General features: G+C 39.6%; 1 non-coding gene across 1 annotated transcript; it reads right to left on the bottom strand.

Moving 5' to 3' along the window:
• Window positions 1-6,475: 6,475 nt before the first annotated feature.
• Window positions 6,476-6,583, bottom strand: LOC112496065 (small nucleolar RNA R71). The gene has a single exon (XR_003062494.2). It is a non-coding gene; the product is annotated as a small nucleolar RNA R71 (small nucleolar RNA).
• Window positions 6,584-18,445: the final 11,862 nt, after the last annotated feature.

Here is an 18,445-nt window from a genome sequence, read left to right as displayed (position 1 = left end):
TTTGACTCATAAATATTTGTCACTTTCACTCTTTTTCAAAACCCAAAAGCACGCTAAAGCTTAATCTTAAAAGAATTTTTGATTTAGTGCTGACATTTTGGGCTTACCTTTGAGTAATTTTTACCACGCATGCATTTATGTCATTGTGCGGTCATCCTTTACTTCTAAAGATCGTAATCTTTAAGAAAAAATTACTTCTCTTGAAAGTGTAAGCAGGGCAGCTATTGGCGTATTGCATTGCAGCTGCTATGTGTAGTAGTCAATTCTTGGAAAGAACTAGTTTTCTTAAATTGTAAATGGTCCCGTTTTATGACTGGGAGATTTTGAATAAAATTAATATGATGAATTCTTTGCAAGTGTTGTTCCTTGAAGTCTCATCTTTCACAATGTTTTTGAAATAAAGATATTACCATCTCTAACTAAATATTTACTCTTGATTTGGACCACCTAATTTGAACTTGATGAAAGAATAAAGATTATGATCTTGCCTGATTTTATGGATGTGGTTTTATCTCACGTAAGTCAATAATGAATTAATTAAAGTTTACTGTCAAATTACAAACTCAAAAACTGCTACTGCTTCATTATTCACAATACCCAAATTCAGTGCAGAACTTATTATAAGTTTTCCGAAAGTTTTACGCTTTCTTTCCCCCAAATCCCAAGTACTTCTTGTAATATCATTCCCCTGTAGATGTCTTCCCCTAAGACATGTTTAACTTTGGTTCAGGGTAACAAAGCTATAGCTTTTCCTGCCGTGTGCAACAAGCTATTAAATTAGAACATTTATTTTTGTATTACTACTAGTAGTAAGAGAGGTGAAATGGAAACTTGAATTCATGTTCATACGACAGTTTGTTTATAAATAAATGAGTTGATAACAAGTCATTTTAAATATTTGCCAAAACAAAACGGTGAGTGATGTCTAGTTCAATTTTCAATGTTCAGAGTCCAATTTTGATTACTGGAAATTTTAATTATGAAGTTGAAATAAGAATTTGTTACAATATATTCCACCTTCCTATACAGTCATCTGGAATAATAATATATCAAAAACAATAATAACTCAATTTACAGGGTGAGAAAGAAAAGAAAGACGCTACGAGGGAAGCAGAGATTTAAAGACTTCACTACTTTGTTGGAGGAACAATTTCATAAATATCCAGAATATTGACATAAAACACATACCATATCTAGCATTAAGTATATTTATTGTTTTCGACATATTTTGGGGGTAGGAAAAGCTAAACCTATCTAGAACAATGAATTTATATTTTTAGGGGAGACGTGGTACCTCAGTGGTTTGTTGTGTGTGGTGTATCTGAAATTCGGGGTAGGTGAGAAGGGAAGAGGGAGTGGTAACAATGGAGAAAAGTCAGAACAAAGAAAAAAGTCCTTCCAAATGAGTTTCACGCCTGCAAAACAATGAAATAGAGGTTAGAGGTGAAGCCGGGGTGCCCCGGCGTTCACACTCCGACACTCAAGTTAGCAAACTCAAGCTTTTTAATGGTAAAGAGAGCTTGCCAGCCCTCTGTAAATCAAGGTTGAAGGTTGAAGAAAACTTATTTTGTTGAGTGTGAGTGTTAATGGTGAATGAGAACATGATTGAGAATGAAACCTAGGCACCTTTATATATGGAGTACCTCAACTGCCATGTGGCGTATCCTTTTTGGCTAACGTCTTTTTACCCTTTTATGATTTTTGGGCTGATAATTAACCAATAAGTCAATAATTAACGTCTTTTTATAGCTGATTGAAATTCCTCATCGTTTCATTAATAGCTGAATTCGGCTTACACGAGATTAATTTAAAACATGAACGAGTCTTACTGGAAATATTTCCTGAGGTGTACTGCGTTCCAGGGGCGTTTCACCTCGTGGCCATCCGCGCGAACAAGCTTATAGGCTCCCCCCTCCCAGTTTGGTCCAAGTACTCCTTGTGTCGAGTCTTTCGTGTTCTGATTCACCCTCCTTAGTACCCAATCTACGACCTTGAGCTGTCGTACACACACCTTCTGGTTGTAATACCGAGCAACCCTCTGCTGGTAGACGACTGATCGCTTCGATGCTTACTCCCTCTTCTCGGTCAGCAAATCCAGATTCAAGCACATCTGGTCGTTGTTTTCCTGCTCATCGAAGTGATCTGTCCGGTTCGTGGTCATCCCTATCTCGACCGGTACAACAGCTTCATGTCCGAAGGCCAAAGCGAACGGAGTTTCACCGGTTGCTGTTTTGTGGGTTGTCCTGTATGCCCATAATACACCTGGTAGCTCATCAACCCATGCACCCTTTTTTGCTCCAAGCCTGATTTTCAGAAGCCTCTTTATTATCTTGTTGGTTGCTTCTACTTGCCCGGTAGACTTAGGGTGAGCCGGCGAGCAATACTTCATCTCTATCCCGAGGTTTTGGCAGAAATCCCTGAAGTTATGGTTGTCAAACTGCCTGCCATTGTCTGTTATCAGGGCACAAAGGATCCCGTACCGACAGACCAGGTTTCTCCATACGAAGTCAGTCGTCTTTTTTTCTGTGATCCTGCTGAGGGCTTCTACCTCTATCCATTTCGAGAAGTAGTCTATCGCAACTATTGCATGTGTTGCTGCCCCTCGTCCCTCTAGAGACAGCGGGAATACCCTGCATCTTTGAGCTTGGGATAATCCTTGCACCCCAGTTATGTCGTTGAAGCGCTCTATGTGCACCAACGGATCAGTTTGCCCCGAGTATCTGAGGTCTGGGAGGCGAAAATCCCTCGAAATGACTGCCCTCATGATTTCTGCCGAGAGCGGGGATTCTCTGTCCAGTATTATCCTTCAACCTGGTGCTCTGCTCTGTCCTTGCATGTTATCTATTATCTGCGCTAACCTGCGCACTTCTTCTTCCAGCTGTACGGCACGACCAGGGTCACGTGCTGCAACCTGATCTCGCTCCTGCTCAATATCAAGCAGGTGTTTTCGGAGTTCTCTTTCCTCTGTATTTGCCACTCTGTCATCGTTATCAAAGATCTGCCTTCCTAGGGATTGATCCTCTCCTCTATGGCTTTCTCCCCGTAGAGATGAGTTACCCCCCTCACCACCAAATCTTCTGGTGGTCCAACCTCTCATCATGTTGTTGTGCCCTGGTGTCACTACGCCACTTCTCACCCCCTCCTCTTGAGCTCCTCTTCGTTCACTTCTCAGCTCGTGTAGGATGGTTGTCAGGGTCTCCATCTGTTTCTCCATCTGTTCCATCCACTCATACATTGCTTTTTCCCGTACTTCGTTGGCTATCTCTCTCAACGTCACGGACTCGTTAAGCCTCGGTTCACCTCCTTGTGCACTGCCTCCTCCTACATCCATTGTTCCCTCACTTTCTTTCCTCTTCTTCTCTCTAATAACAGAAGCTTTTTGCTCAGCTCCCTACAGACGGTGCCAAAATGTTGATACGAGATTCTGGTTTTCTGCTCGCCCACGACCAGGATCTCTCCTCAACTAACTCCACCACGACCAGGATCTCCCCTAGTAAGACTTCTTCTCTACAGACTTCTGCGTACACAGAGACAAGTCAGAGCACCCCGGGTGTCTTCCCGGCGCAAACCCTTTGACGCTCAAGTCAGAAACATAGGTTTCGTTTTCCTGGGGAAATCAGCCACTAATCTTATGGCTCATTTTGAGTACTAATTATTCAGAGCTCTTTTTATCTCAGTTCCAATGTCAAAAAATCTAACCCTTTTACCTTCGCTGACTACCTTTTTATAGGATTCCTCTGAATCCAGGCCTTTCACAATCCACGTCTATCACTTCCCCCACCCTCGGAAGTGGATGCTCCATTATCGTCATTGTGGCTGAATAGAAGTGGACTTCGTGCCTTGATTTTCGGGCAGGAGTGCACGTCTTGCCAACCGTTATTGACCGGGTCTGCCCACCTCAACATCTAGCAGGAATGGCCTTATGCTCCTAGTAGGAGGCCGGCTCCCGCTGTGACCTCGTGGAGGGTGCGTTCGTGAATGAGCAGAATATTCCTGCTCGTGCCATCCTGCTACCAGATATCTGCTAACATATCTGGTCTTGTCGGCGTATATCCCCCAAATAAGGCGTGCAAAGGCTCCAAAGTCTCAAAGCCTGTTTTATAGCGAGACAGGAAGCCAAGCATGCCAGGATCTGCTCGACCAAACGTAGGCGAGCAGACCACCAAAGTTCCAAAAAGTTTCTAAGGCGTGCAAAGGCTCCAAAGTCTCCAAAGTCTCAAAGCCTGTTTTATGGCGAGAAAGGAAGCCAAGCATGCCAGGATTTGCTCAACCAAGCGAAGGCGAGTGATAATTTTAGGAAATAAGAGTTATTACTTAAATTCTAGACTGGAATCAAGATCATTTAGAGAGCAAATAAGGTGTTTTTATTACATTTTGGTTACCTTTTGCATAAACATTCATTTTAGTTGGATATTAATAAGTTTTGCGTAAATCAAGTAATTTGTGCTAAAAACAGGTGCGCAATTGTAGGGTTTAAATTCATGAGGAGGATGCAGAGACATTAGATGAGCAAGAGGAGAAAAGAAGATGGCCAAAAAAGAAGAAAAGCACAATCGAGAATAATGCAGTACTGTTGCGAATGTTAGAGCAACCAGTGCTGCAGCAATCTAGGAGCAATGCGGGAGAAAGCTTAAAGCGCGGGTCAGCCATAAAGTTGCGATCTGCATGTTTCCTAATTTAGACGCATGCAAGCTCATGGGCTTTAGTTTTTACCCTAATTCGGAATATAAAAAGGAGGCGCGCATCACATAGAGAGGGGGCAGAGAGATTACTATCCAAGTAATTACAAAGGTAAGAAGAAGAAGAAGAAGATCAAGATTTAGGAGTGCTGTTCAGCATCATTGAAGAACTGAGGAGGATCACTAGTCTTTAACCGTGCTCAACTCATATTATCTTTCTTCCTTGAAATTGTTTGGATGTATTCTGTTATCAGTATATTTATGTTTACTTTTCTCATTCAGAACATGAACTAAATTTACTTGTAGTTGAGTGACAAATAAACCAATGGGTTCTTGACTGTTCTTATATGTTGTTATGGTATTGCTGTAGCATTATACTCTAGTAGTTTTTATGATTACAACTGTTATTTCGGTTGACCACCCATTTAATAGTTTCAGTTAAGATAGAGCAGCAAAAGGGCATGTCTTAGCGGACATTATTAGAGTATTACTCGTTCTTAGGTCGAGTTTCCTGGATTAGGTTATCTTGAATCCCATAAGGGCAATACTTGAAGTTAAGATTTGTGACACTCTAGACATAGGTGTTCACCTTGTAAGGCAGAGAGATTAAAGGTTATTATGCCGTACCATAAATATATGAGCAACTGGTCATTGTTAGTAGATTTAAAGGTATGAAATTTCCAACATGTGATAGCTGCGGATGCAGATATATTCTACCCATTGCTGCAGCACTTATTGTAACAACTGGTGCTAATTCGATAAACAACAGTCACCCCATTATGAGAGTTTGATCATTGAACTACTATATTCTCAATTGAATCTTAGACATATTTAACTTAGTTTATTTCATTACAGTATTGTTTTATTTCCATCTCTCGAAATTAATAATTACGATAGAATTATTTGACATTTGTTTGTTTCAACCTTTAGTTGATTTGCATTATTGTGATTGCTTCATCATTTTGAGCAACATCAATCCCCGTAGAGACGATCTTGAATACTCATCACTTTATTACTTGTTGTGTATACTTGCAATTTGGCATTGATAGTAATTGATTATAATAAATTACCAACAAGTTTTTAGCGCCGTTACCGGGGAATGATTGTTTATTTTTTAAGTGTGAAGTAAATTGTGATAGCACCAAACTTAACTTGATTCATTTTATTGATTGGTAGATCAGTACGTGCATGCGCAAGGATAGATCTGTGGTATTCCAATTCGATCCTGAGATTGAAAGGACTATCAGGAGATTGCGAAGAGAACAAAGAAATTCAAAGACTGTTTCAGGCATGAATAATTTGCAGGATGAGGGAAATTTGAACCCTCACGGGCCTTTACAACCAGCCAACATTCAAGAAGAGCAGAATGAACATGATAATGGGAGACAGCCAGGTCATAACAATATTATTTACATGGCTGATGACAGGGACAGAGCTATAAGAGATTATGCTGTACTAACTCCTCAAGTTGTCCATCCTGGCATCATCAGACCTGAAGTAGACGCTGCCAACTTTGAGATAAAGCCCGTGATGTTTCAAATGTTGCAAACAGTTGGGCAATTCAATGGATTGACAAATGAAGATCCTCATCTCCATCTTAAATTGTTCTTCGAAGTAAGTGATGCTTTCAAGATTACTGGAGCAATACAAGATGCCTTAAGGCTGAGGCTACTCCTTTATTCCTTAAGAGATCGAGCAAGGGCATGGTTAAATTCTTTACCATCTGATTCCATCACTACATGGAATGAATTGGCTGATAAATTCCTAGTGAAATATTTCCCACCGATAAAGAATGCAAAATTACGAAATAAGATTACCTCCTTCCATCAACTTGAAGATGAGAGTTTGTACGAGGCTTGGGAAAGGTTCAAGGACTTACTCAGAAGGTGTCCTCATCATGGTATTCCTTGTTGTATTCAATTGGAAACTTTCTACAATGGGTTGAATCCGAGTACAAGGTTAATGGTGGATGCTTCAGCAAATAGAGCTCTGTTATCCAAATCCTACACTGAAGCTTATGAAATTTTGGAAAGAATTGCCAATAATAATTACCAGTGGCCTTCAGCCAGGCAGCCAGCAGCAAGAGGAACAGCAAGGGTACATAGCATTGATGCAATTACAGCCTTATCAGCTCAAGTAACCTCATTGACTAACATGGTAAAAGCCATGACAGCTACCCCAGCAACAGTAAAGCAAGTTACTGAACTTTCTTGTGTCTATTGTGGTGAAGAACATGATTTTGATAATTGTCCTGGAAATCCAGCCTTAGCAAATTATGTGGGTAACTTCAATCGACAACCTCAGAACAACCCATATTCAAATACTTACAACCCAGGCTGGAAACAATACCCAAATTTCTCATGGAGCAATCAGAATCGAAATGCTCCAGCATTGAATGGACTAAGTAGAAACACACAACCACCTGGTTTTCATCAACAAAGTCAAGGGCAAAAGCATATCAGTCAGGATCCAATCACTTCATTGGAAGCACTGATCAAGGAGTACATTGCAAAGAATGAAGCAATTGTTCAAAATCAAGCTGTGTCCTTGAGAAACCTTGAGAACCAAATGGGACAATTAGCTACAGTAATGAGCAGCAGAACTCAAGGAAGCCTACCTAGCAACACAGAAGACCCTAGGAGAGAGAGGAAAGAACACTGCAAAGTAATTAGTTTGAGATCTGGAAAGAATGTTGATATCCCAGTTGAGGTGACAAAAAATGGGATGGAATGCAATTCAGCTCAAAACCCAACTCAAAAGGGAAACCTATTACAGCAGACTCCCCATCAAGACACTGATGTAATGGGCCAAGCTACAGCAACTGCAGAAGAAATTCAACCAGATCTTACTGAAAAAGAAGTTGCAACACCAGTAGCCACAACCTGCACCAACTTAAACAAACAGAGTTTGGTACCTCCTAAATCTAACCAGCAGTTTAGACATCCACTACCCTTCCCTCAAAGGTTCCAGAAGCAAAAACAAGACAAGCAATTCAATAAATTCCTGGAAGTGCTGAAGCAACTGCACATAAATATACCTTTTGTGGAAGCTTTAGAGCAAATGCCAAATTACGTGAAATTTCTAAAAGATATCTTGGCACGAAAAAGAAGGCTGGGAGAGTTTGAAACTGTTACTTTAACACAGGAAAGATAGATGATGTACTGGTGAAGGTTGACAAATTCATTTTTCCAGTGGATTTCATTGTGCTAGACTTTGAAGCTGACAAAGAGGTACCCATTATACTTGGTAGACCTTTTTTAGCAACTAGAAAGACTCCGATAGATGTGCAGAAAGGAGAGCTGACCATGAGAGTGAATGATCAGCAAGTCACATTCAATGTACTAGAGGCTATGAGAAACCCTGATGAAATAGAAGATTGCAATTTCCTAAGTGTAGTGGATCTTGTTGTAGCAGACAGAATGGACAGATGTTGTAGTAATGTACTTGACAAAGTCACCACCTTTGAGGATGTTGAAGAGAAAGATGTTGCAGCAATTCAAACAGATTGGATGGACAAACAACAATCTAATAGGCACAACAGAGTTATTGAACACTTGAATCTGTCAGACAGGGAAGTAAAAACAACTTTACCATCTATTGAATCACCTCCTAGTTTTGAATTAAAACTGTTACCTTCACATTTGAAGTATGCTTATCTTGGTCAAAACAACACACTCCTTGTAATCATTTCTTCTACCTTGGATGGGGGTCAAGAACAAAGCCTAGTAGATTTGCTGGGAAAATACAGAAGAGCAATTGGATGGACCATGGCAGATATAAAGGGGATCAGCCCATCCATATGTATGCATAAAATCCTGTTAGAAGATTGTTCCAGCAATTCGGTGGAGCACCAGAGAAGGCTGAATCCTATTATGAAAGAAGTGGTGAAGAAGGAAATCATAAAATCGTTAGATGCTGGAATCATATACCCAATATCAGACAGTTCATGGGTAAGCCTAGTTCAATGTGTTCCAAAAAAATGAGGGATAACAGTAATGGCTAATGAGAAGAATGAACTTATTCCTACAAGGACAGTGACTAGATGGAGAGTGTGTATGGATTACAGGAAGCTCATCAAAGCCACAAGGAAAGACCATTTCCCACTTCCATTTATAGATCAGATGCTGGACAGACTTGTTGGAAAACAATACTATTGTTTCTTAGATGGGTATTCAGACTACAACCAGATTGCTATAGCTCCAGAGGATCAAGAGAATACTACATTTACTTGTCCTTATGGAACATTTGCCTTCAGAAGAATGCCATTTTTTGGGCTATGCAATGCTCCAGCAACTTTTCAGAAATGCATGATGTCTATATTTTCTGATATGGTGGAGCATATTTTGGAAGTTTTCATGGATGATTTCTCAGTTTTTAGAGAAACATACAGTAATTGTTTACATAACTTGGAAGAAGTTCTTAAAAGATGTGAGATGACCAACTTAGTACTCAATTGGGAGAAGTGTCATTTTATGGTGCAAGAAGGAATAGTGCTGGGTCACAAGATATCCAAGGATGGTATTGAGGTAGACAAAGCCAAGATAGAGGTAATAGATAACTGCCACCTCTAACTTAAATAAAGGGTATTAGGAGTTTTTTGGGTCATGCTGGATTCTACAGAAGATTCATTAAGGATTTTTCCAAAGTAGCTAAGCCTCTGTGTTCATTGCTGGAGTATGACAAACCATTTCACTTTGACAAAGAGTGCCTTCAAGCATTTAAAGAATTAAAGAAAGCCCTGATCACTGCCCCAGTTGTTATATCTCCATATTGGAATTTACCATTTGAATTGATGTGTGATGCTAGTGATCATTCTGTGGGAGCAGTATTAGGGCAAAGAAATGATAAGGTTTTTCATTCCATATACTATGCAAGCAAAACTTTCACCCAAACTCAGATCAAATACACCATTACAGAGAAAGAGTTACTGGCAGTAGTTTTTATTTTTGACAAATTCAGAGCTTACCTGGTGGGTACTAAAGTAACTGTTTATACAGACCACGCAGCCATCAAATATTTAATTTCAAAGAAGGATGCCAAACCAAGATTAATCAGATGGATCTTATTGTTTCAAGAATTTGATCTGGAAATTAAAGATAGAAAGGGGACTGAAAATCAAGTGGCAGACCACTTGTCACGGTTGGAAGCAAATACTAGTACATTGACAAGGAAGGGCATCACTGAAACTTTTCCTGATGAACAGCTGCTGGTAGTACAGCAAGCACAGATGCTGCAGCAGTCAGAATCTCCATGGTAGGCAGACTTTGCTAACTGTTTAGTAAGTGTGTTGCTACCACCTGAGATGAAGTTTCAAGAGAAAAAGAAATTTCTTCATGATGCTAGAAGCTATCAGTGGGATGACCCACATTTATATAAGCTATGCTCAGATCAAGTAATAAGAAGATGTGTTGCAGCAGAATAAATACCTCATATACTGGAGTCATGCCATGCTGCGGCATATGGAGGACATTTTGGTGGTCACAGAACAACTGCCAAAGTTATGCAATCAGGTTATTATTGGCCCACTATTTTCAAAGATGCTTATGAATTTGTTAAATGTTGTGACAGGTGTCAAAGGACAGGGAACATAACTAGAAACATGAAATGCCATTGACCAACATCCTAGAAGTGGAGGTTTTTGATGTCTGGGGAATAGACTTTATGGGACCCTTCCCACCATCTTTTGGGAACTTATATATCCTTGTTGCTGTGGATTATGTCTCCAAGTGGGTAGAAGCTGTAGCATTACCTACCAATGATGCTAAAACAGTGGTAGCTTTTCTTCAAAAAAATGTGTTTTCCAGGTTTGGCACTCCTAGAGCAATTATTAGTGATGAGGGCACACATTTTTACAACAAAGTATTTGCTGCAGCAATGGTAAAATATGGAGTTAGACACAAGGTAGCTACAACATATCATCCACAATCTAATGGTCAGGCTGAAGTGTCAAATAGAGAGATAAAAAAAATCTTAGAAAAAGTGGTGAACCCAACAAGGAAGGATTGGTCTTTACACTTACATGATTCTCTATGGGCCTACAGAACAACATACAAAACCCCACTTGACATGTCCCCTTACCGAATTGTTTATGGAAAGGCTTCTCATTTGCCACTAGAACTATAACATAAAGCACATTGGGCACTGAAGAAATTAAATTGGGATATGCATGTTGCAGTAGAGCAAATGAAACTTCAACTTTGTGAACTTGATGAATTACGGCTATTTGCATATGAAAATGCAAGAATCTATAAAGAGAGGACAAAATAATGGCACGACAAGCATCTTCAGCACAAGAAATTCAACCCTGGTCAATTAGTGTTGCTCCACAATACAAGACTAAGATTATTTCTGGGAAAGCTCAAGTCAAGATGGTCGGGCCCGTTTAAGCTGCTCAAAGTTTATCTTCATGGAGCTGTTGATCTTTTAGATGAACAAACAGGCCACGAGTTCAAAGTTAATGGACACAGGGTTAAGCACTACATACATCCAGCAGCAGAATATTCAAAGTTGGTGTTACTCCTTCAAGAACCTAGCTACTGAACAAAGAAGGAAGGTCAGGCTGAAGGACCTTAAATCAAGCGCTTCATGGGAGGCAGCCCATTGAGGAGATAGCCACTTCAAACCAATTTTGATATCCTTTGGTTTTGGAGACAACCCTTCCTCTTTACCATTTTATTTAATCTTGTTTTTCTATGATTAACCATTTATTTTTTTTCTATCCTTTTTCATTATTGCATACTTTATTTTTACATTAAGTTGATATATCAATTTCTTTTAATAATTTTAGACTTAAATTTAGTTTTTTTTTTAAGAAAGCGTGAAAATTGAAGTCCATATTGACAAGTGAGAGTGTATGGTGGCAGAATTCAGAGGTGAACCACGTGTCAAAAGCCTTAATGTGGAGTATGTATTCGTTGTTAGAATAAGCGAATGGGTGCTGCAGCAACTAATCTTACCGTTACAGTAAATTAAAAGCTGGAGCCTTTCACTTACCGTTGGAGATAAAATCGTGACAGATGGACGCATGGATATGGATAGAAATTAGGAAACAAATCTCCGAAATTAAAGCTTTAATTTCACTGGCTGCTAATTTTGGGGATATGCACATTTAACTCAAATATTTTATTCCCTCAATTATCTCTAGTTACTGTATTTATCTTCAAATTAAAGTCCATTATAAAAAGGAGTCACTGTGCTTAGTACTCTACGCCACTATTCCCCATCTCCTTCGCAAATCCAACTCTCCTAATTCTTAACCTCGTTTTCTCTTTTTACTCTCAGGAACAGTAGTTTCAATTTGTTACTGCTACAGCAATGCCGAGATATAAGAAAATAGCAAGCTGCCTCAAAGATCTATCATGCTTCCAGAGTTACCACGCCGAAGAAAAATATGAAAAATTCATAGAGCCGCGTAAGATTCTGGAAGAGAAAGGGTTTCAATTCCCAGAACAACTCACTGGAATCGTACAAACAATTCATAATGCTGCAACAAAGCGAGGATGGTTAGAGTTTTGCAATCACCCTCGTGATCCTGTGCTTCAAGTAGTCAAAGAATTTTACGCTAATTTGGTAAGCCTTGATCAACACAACATCTGGGTAAGAAACACACTTGTTCTATTAGACTCCCGTGTTATCAATACTTTTTATAATTTACCTGCTGAAATTACTTGTGAGTATGCTAAATTGTGGGATAAGTTAACCCCGAAAAAGTGGACCACCATTTTTATAACTCTTACCATCGAAGGGGTATCATGGGCTAACGAGGAAGGGCGTGTAGTTAATAGGATAGATTTGAAACCTATTGCTAAGGTGTGGGTAAAATTTTTAAAATTTAGGCTTATGCCCACCACTCACACTACTATGGTTTCCCAAGAGAGATTGGTTTTGCTATATGTCCTTATTCGAGGGCTTCCCATAGATGTGGGTAGCATCATTGCAAAAAAAATCTGAGAGTGTGCAGTCAAGACTCACCGAACTGCTGCCTTGCTATTTCCTTCACTTGTCACTAGCATTTGTGTAGTTTCAGGTGTTCGTCTTGAAGCCAGAGATGATCATGTCAAGAATGATGGTGCCTTTAGGACACATACAATTGAGAGAGTTACTGGCGAGAGTGCTGGAATAACCACTGAACCAGCTGCTGTAATAGGCGCAAGACGCACTATTGGCTTAGACTAGACCATCCAGGCACTCAGCACCAGTATCACTCAATGTGTGGAAGCTCAGTAGATGGAAAATGGTCGGTTTTGGAGTTATCTACAGCACCTGGATAACCAACTACACCAATTTACTTTGTACATGAAACGCACTCACCAGAACTTCCCTGCTTTCTTGCTCCAGCAGTACAATTTTGACACCAACACCCCAGGTGCTCCAGCAGAAGCCAGTGAAGAAGCCACTGCTATAGATGAACCAACAGAACAAGCTGCAACTGAACCACCAGCAGAAGTTGAATTAAAAGATGTTGAACCATCTGACCCACCTGAGGACGAAGGTGACAAGTCTGAGACTGATAGCTCACCCTCAGAGGTAGAGGACACTTCGGAGCAAGAACGTGAAGAACCAACCATCCCAACCCAATCCAAAACTAAGAAGCAGCACATTATTCAAGAAGAGAATGAGGAAGACCTTGATGTGGAACCGTCTATTCCAGTCTTTGTAGGCAAAGGAAAGGACAAGGGAAAAGCAAAAATGGCAACACCTCCAGCCTCTAAAGATGAGATGGAGCAAGTCGATGCTGAGATGGTTGCTGCAGCAGCCAGAGCTATGCCTACATCTGAGCAAGCCGAGCAACTACTTGCGGTAATTGCTGCCATCACAGCTGAGGGCCAGGCCGCTGATGCATTGACTCAAAAGCCTCTACAACAAACTCCTAGCCAACCTATCTGCACCATTCTAAGACAATCCAGCAAACAAAAAGGTAGTACGTCTACAGGTATTGCTACAGCAACCCCAGCCACAACTCCTCTCACCAGCCCCGCAGCGAAAAAGACAAAGACATTGCCAGCCACCTCCCCAAAAGCTTCACCAAAAGATAAGCTGCGCAGTGCCTCCAAGAAGCGCTGATAGCAACCTGTCATGTGCTGCAGTCCCCACCACAGGGGAGTACTCTTATCTCCCTAGTTTCTTTCTTTATAAAAAAAAAATTTTTTGTTTGTCAATTTGTGTGCCTTTGTTATGTTTTCTTGTGGGGACACAACAACTCTCAAGTTTGGGGGGGTTGTGTTCCCGAATGCATAGGTTATGTTTGTATGCATGTGTTTATGTTTGTGTGGTGTGGAGCTCTATTATCCAATATTTGTGTATGGATTTGAACACCTAATGAAGATAAATTGAGTGCTATTCCATATATATATGCCAAGTAGAGATGGTTATAGATGAAAGTGAAATTCTGTCCTGACACTTAGACTTTGGTTGAATTGTATGAGACTGTTAGAGCAAAGCCAAAAGAAGAGAAAAGATTTCAAGTTTGGGGGGGGGGGGGAAGAAGCAAGTTTGAATAACTGTGATATCTATGGAATAGAAGCTGTTCCAATGGCTCAAGTTGTTGAGTAACCAGATCTGAGTATGTACTGCATATGCAGACTTGTGTTCAAAGGTAGCGAGAGTTATGAGCAATGTTGTAGCATATATATATATATATATATATATATATATATATATATAAGAGAAATCCTCTATCTAAAGCATTGAGTAACCAGGTCTGTTCATGAGCCCATGTTCAACCTTGAGTAAAAGATACCTCTAGATAAGATTACATTACAGTTACTGATGTACTAACTCTAATCTGGGCATGGTTTGAGTAATTGGGTGTCATCATTACAATTGATTGACATTCACATGAAAGATAAATGTTTCAGTGAGGAGGTGAAATATTCCATAGTCTGTCAATCCTAAAATAATCACAGTTGAGTATGTGAAAGTTATGATTACCCCATTTATGAATGAAGTGTTCTCACTGCTGACCTTCATGCAATCCCTTGGTGATGCTATAGCATATCTAGAATTCAATCGAAAGAAGCACACACACACTATGGACAGAAAGAAGCTTAAGTCTAGGACTAATTTACTATGGTCATCTTGCATGATTAAGAATATGATCTGAATGTGGAAGAATCTTTGCAAAGTTGATAAAAGAACTAAATTTGTGTGAATGATTATTTGTGCGAAGTCTTAGTATGTGTCATTACTTGAGGACAAGTAATAGTTTAAGTTTGGAGGTGTGATAACTCTAGGAAATAAGAGTTATTACTTCAATTCTAGACTGGATTCAAGATCATTTAGAGAGCAAATAAGGTGTTTTTATTACATTTTGGTTACCTTTTGCATAAATATTCATTTTAGTTGGATCTTAATAAGTTTTGCTTAAATCAAGTAATTTGTGCTAAAAGCAGGTGCGTAATTGTAGGGTTTAAATTCATGAGAAGGATGCGGAGACATTAGATGAGCAAGAGGAGGAAAGAAGATGGCCAAAAAAGAAGAAAAGCACAATCGAGAATAATGCAGTGCTATTGCGGATGTTAGAGTAACCAGTGCTGCAGCAATTTGGGAGCAATGCGGGAGAAAGCTTAAAGCGCGGGTCAGCCATAAAGTCACAATCTGCATGTTTCCTAATTTAGACGCATGCAAGCTCATGGGCTTTGGTTTTTACCCTAATTCAGAATATAAAAAGGAGGCGCGCATCACATAGAGAGGGGGCAGAAAGATTACCATCCAAGTAATTACAAAGGCAAGAAGAAGAAGAAGAAGATCAAGATTTAGGAGTGTTGTTCGACATCATTGAAGAACCGAGGAGGATCACTAGTCTTTCGCCGTGCTCAACTCATATTATCTTTCTTCCTTGAAATTGTTTGAATGTATTCTATGATCAGTATATTTATGTTTGCTTTTCTCATTCAGAACATGAACTAAATTTACTTGTAGTTGAGTGACAAATAATCCAATGGGTTCTTGACTGTTCTTATATGTTGTTATGGTATTGCTGTAGCATTATACTCTAGTAGTTTTTATGATTACAACTGTTATTTCGGTTGACCACCCATTTAATAGTTTCAGTTAAGATAGAGCAGCAAAAGGGCATATCTTAGCGTACATTATTAGAGTATTACTTGTTCTTAAGTCGAGTTTCCTGGATTAGGTTATCTTGAATCCCATAAGGGCAATACTTGAAGTTAAGATTTGTGACACTCTAGACATAGGTGTTCACCTTGTAGGGTAGAGAGATTAAAGGTTATTATGCCGTACCATAAATATATGAGCAACTGGTCATTGTTAGTAGATTTAAAGGTATGAGATTTCCAACATGCGATAGCTGCGGATGCAGATATATTCTACCCATTGCTGCAACACTTATTGTAACAACTGGTGCTAATTCGGTAAACAACAGTCACCCCATTATGAGAGTTTGATCATTGAACTACTATATTCTCAATTGAATCTTAGACACATTTAACTTAGTTTATTTCATTACAGTATTATTTTATTTCCATCTCTCGAAATTAATAATTACGATAGAATTATTTGACATTTGTTTGTTTCGACCTTTAGTTGATTTGCATTATTGTGATTGCTTCAGCATTTTGGGCAACATCAATCCCTGTAGAGACGATCTTGAATACTCATCACTTTATTACTTGTTGTGTATACTTGCACATTGGCATTGATAGTAATTGATTATAATAAATTACCAACAGTGAGCAGACGACCAAAGTTCCAAAAAGTTTCTAATGTGTGCAAAGGCTCTAAAGTCTCAAAACCTGTTTTATTGCGAGACAGTAAGCCAAGCATGCCAGGATCTGCTCGACCAAGCGAAGGCGAGTAGACCACCAAAGTTTCCAGTCTTGATTCGTTTCACTCTCAACACTAGAAACTGGGGGACGGGTGTTTATGGAATGAAATATGGTGACCAAGATAAAGGTGTTTGCTCATACATTATCGTGCTCTCCTCAAAGTAAAAGTGAGCAAATGATTGAGCAGATCACCTCGACCAGGATGTTGTTTGGTGACCTCGAGCGCATCACCTCGACCAGGATGTTATTGGTCACCTCGAGCAGATCATCTCAACTAGGATGTTATTGGTCACCTCGACCAGAATAATATGTGGTGACCTCGAGCACATCACCTCGACCAAAATAATATGTGGTGACCTCGAGCACATGACCTCGATCATGATGTTGTTGGTCACCTCGACCAAAATAATATGTGGTGACCTCGAACACATGACCTCGACCAGAATAATATGTGGTGACCTCGAGCACATCACCTCGACCAGGATGTTATTGATCACCTCGACCAGAAAGTTACCAGGAAGCACGATTCAGTCAAAATATTTTCTCCGAAATATTAAGGACCATATTCTTAGTGGGCTGAAAATTAGTAGTTTTCTTGAGAATTCAAGGGGAGAGGATAAAAACCGCTATAGTTTCCGATAAAAACCCTTAGAAGGGGAAGGAAAAAGGGGATTTCTTGGAACTCTCTCTCTCTCTCTGGGCAACTAAACCCATTGGACCTTTTTCTCTCTCTACTACTGGGAAATTTCTCTTTCGCTTATGATTTCTTTAAGATTAATTATTCTCAATTATTTTCCTTTAAATTTACTTAAAAGCTTTTTTATTTAAAGCAATCATAATTAAGCCACATGAATTGTGGTATGAGTTTTTCCAAGTAAAACCCAAATCGCTGACTTGAGTGTCGGAGGGTTCTCGCCGGAAAAACTTCCGGCACCTCCTGACTGTTGGTTGTGCTCACGGGCTCACAGGTTATCTGCTCATGGATCGTCTGCTCATGGATTGTCTGCTCATGGGTTGTCTGCTCATGGATTGTCTGCTCATGAGTTCTCTGCTCATGTATCATCTGCTCATGGATCATCTGCTCATGGATTGTCTGCTCATGGATTGTCTGCTCATGGGTCGTCTGCTCATGGGTAGTCTGCTCATGGGTCATCTGCTCATGGATCGTCTGCTCATGGATTATCTGCTCATGGATTGTCTGCTCATGGATTGTTTGCTCATGGAACATCTGCTCATGGTGCTAACTAATCAGCGGCTTCCCACCAAACAAATTCAATGCTGATGCAGGGATCTAAGATTCGATCAACTCATCCGGATTTCGGCATCAATAGTTGATACAAGTTTTAAGTGAAGGAAATTAGCATATGCATATACAAGAGGCGTATGAATTTGATAACAAGAAAAGAAAAAATATACAAGAGAGTGGAGACTTGCAAATTGTTATATTTCATTATTTAGCGAGTCGTCCGAGTAAACGCGTATAGACTTTTAAATTGTTATACGCCGCCGTACTTGAACCGTGAATAAAGGGCTTATGGCACTTGACTTACCAAAAAGAAGAATATGCTCAACATTGGCAAGGCCTATGCATTATGTCCATTTGTTCACGTTTTGCCGAGGCTCATGGCAACTACAAAATGTTCTTTTTCTTTCCTCTAAAAAAAAAAAAAAAGAGACGACCTTCACATTTGGGCTAATAATTATCATTAAACAATTAATAATGCTGAGGGTTAGTGGGAATGTAGCATTAAAATAATTGTTATTAGTTGTGCTTTAAAAATAAAGAAAAAAAAGATAGTTGTACCCCCATAATTTAATGAAATAATCATGTAAACTCTTAAGTTTTTAACAATAAACAACAAGACCCCCTTCTGTTACTTTTTACCATTTATTTGGATGTCACATGCTTCTTTTTTTTCAATTTTCGCAGTGGATATCAAATGCTAAATTTACTGTTATTCCCATATCATGTCATCGCTT

Source organism: Citrus sinensis, chromosome 3 (genome assembly GCF_022201045.2).
Source record: "Citrus sinensis cultivar Valencia sweet orange chromosome 3, DVS_A1.0, whole genome shotgun sequence".
Classification (NCBI taxonomy): domain Eukaryota; kingdom Viridiplantae; phylum Streptophyta; class Magnoliopsida; order Sapindales; family Rutaceae; genus Citrus; species Citrus sinensis.
The sequence above is the reverse complement of the archived record's forward strand: the minus strand, read 5'-3'. Positions and strand labels throughout refer to the sequence as shown.